This window comes from Xenopus tropicalis, chromosome 1 (genome assembly GCF_000004195.4).
Source record: "Xenopus tropicalis strain Nigerian chromosome 1, UCB_Xtro_10.0, whole genome shotgun sequence".
Classification (NCBI taxonomy): Eukaryota; Metazoa; Chordata; class Amphibia; order Anura; family Pipidae; genus Xenopus; species Xenopus tropicalis.
Window position 1 is genome coordinate 36,382,599 of NC_030677.2, and position 2,787 is coordinate 36,385,385.

The following is a 2,787-nucleotide window of genomic DNA, read 5'->3' on the forward strand; positions in this document are numbered from 1 at the left end:
TACAGAATTGGCTCTTGTTATTAATTGCATATGTTTAGGTACAAATATATATAATAAATGCAAATGAATCAAGAACAGGTTTATCAGCAGTGTAACTGAAAGACAGAATAATAATTTGTGTGTGTTTTAATATTCTAGTAAGGGTAAGTAAAAAGCTAAGTAAAAGTAAGTAAAAAAGCTAAGTAAAAAGTAAGTAAAAGTAAGTATAAAAGCTAAGTAAAAAGTAAGTAAAAAGTTGTGGAGCTATACACACTAGGATTACCCAAAGCAGTCTGTACGTATGTTAGAATGACCTTTGGGCTTGTTTAATACATACATACTGCTGAAAGCCCAGTCTGAATGCCTGCTGGGGTGAGATTTTGGGGTGACAATTATTTGTGGTACAAGTATGAAATCTATTATGTGGAATTCTTGGTACAGGTATAGGATCCGTTATCCAGAAAGCTCCAAATTATGGGAAGCCCATCTCCCATAGACTTCATTTTAATCAAATAATTCCCCTTTTTAAAAATAATTTCCTTTTTCTCTGTAATAATAAAACAGTGCCTTGTACTTGATCCCAACTTAGATATAATTAATCCTTATTGGATGCAAAACAATGCTATTGGGTTTAATTAATGTTTAAATTATTTTTTAATAGACCCCAGGTCTCAAGCATAACAGCTTCCTTAGGCTAATAAAAAAAAGGAATATTTTAAAAAAAATGCCTTGCCATCAGATGGGATTAGTGCATGTTATTTAATCTCAAATACATGGTACTGTTATTACAAAGAAAAAACAAATCGGTAAATAATTGTTTAAATAGGAGACTCTGACATAGTTGTAACATTTTAGATAACGGATTTCTGGCTAATAGATCCATATATGTATAGATATTCCTGAAAATGTAGCAGGTTCACTGATATGACAATATATGGCCAAATACATTGATCACAGGCATCTAAAAACCATTGTTATGGTGCGGTTAGAAATCTAAGGGGCCGACATATGCCTTTTAAACAAGTATGGAGCATTAGTCAACCAACCAAGCCCTGCTCTAATTCTGGGGCCCCTAAATTGACAAGAATAGAGGTATGCAGATTCCCCAGGTTTTAGCACCACATTCACTCTTCATTGCAAAACTGTGGGGTCTGTAGACATTGCTTTAACAGTTCTAAGAGTTACTTGTTATATAAAGTAACATGACCAGCCCTCACTTTCTCCAGCAGCTGAATAAAACAATGTTGGAGAAATGCTTCAATATAACATGCTGTATTATATCATGTCTTATCAGCACCACATACAAAACATATGGTACTGCATTTTTAAACACCCCAAAACTCATTAAGAGTAGTACTAGAAATCAATATATTTTACATTCAATAGCTATTTAGCTGCATCCCAGAAATGGGAGGTTCCTTGCTTTATATCGACTGAAGAAGTTCGAAAAACAGGTAATTTCAGAATAAAGTACTGTATATCCAGAGACAATTAACCTGCCCCTTTAGTGGCTGCCATATGACTGACGCTGAATGTGGAAAAGACATTGCATCCATATACCAACCTATGTTGGCAGTTTAAAACAAGACATTTTATCCTGCAATTCCTTTTACTCTTTAGTGGTCCAAGCCTGATTACCTTTCAGTATAACCCCTGACTAATGAGTTGTGTGTGCTAATGCCATGTACACCACTGACTGTAGCACCCCCATGTGACACAAGCACCCCTTCAACTTCCTATGCGTCTACATCTTTTTTTACCCACACTACACACCTCCAAAGAACACATCTGTGCTTAAAATTGTACAAGGTACGTATTATAAGAGATAATGTGTCCCACCAGCCAAAATTATAAGGCTATTACAAGCTGACTAAGGTTATGTGATTTATATATTCTATAGATAGTGTAACAGATCAACCCCCAACATGTCATTAAACATAGCAATTATTAAGCAATGTTAAAAAGTCCATAAAAGGAGATATTTAAAAGAATAAATATTGTTCCCAGACTTCAGTGTGCCCCACAGTTCCGGAACATAATAAAAGCTAACCAGAATTACTGTTATACAAATGAACACAAAGATATGAAATCCAGCTTATGAACATAAATTACCCCGGTGTACCTCCCCATAAGGTGAATGGTAGATTTAGGTAAACTGATATATACTAATTAGGACTGGCTAAATTACAGAAAAAGAATATTAAAAAACATGGAGGCTAATATTCTTACAGTACATAATATAATGGGAAAATGTCATAACCTCTGTATGTACAGCTAAATATAAGAGGGGCATTTGCATAACTACATACATTGTATTCTGTCTGATAAAGTCATATGTAATATCTGTGTCTGACTCTTGACATGTGTCTTACATGATTGCCCCTTTTACTGTGCTCCCACCTTTCCTATGATGGTTGCTAGGAGTGTCTTTCATATTTGTAGTGACACTGAACATTCTTGCAGATACGGGGAAGGAAGTGGAGCCTGCGGTTACAAAAGGCATAACCAACAAAATTATAAAAGCCATACTCTGTCATGACAACGCTTCACTTAGCTTACTTTGGTCAATCAAAGGAGAGATAAGACCTAGCTATTATATGTTACGCTGCTTTATCACTCCAGGCAGAATATGTGTGAAGTCTCAAAAGTTCCCAGTCTCTCTCAGTGTAAATGCGTAGGCAACTTCCAGCTCTCGAGTGGCTACCAACTCACAACCACCATCATCCTCAGTCAGGACTGTTATAATAACTCAAGGAGAGGGATGATATGAGTGCCATGTTCTATATTGAAAGATATAAGGTTTAATAG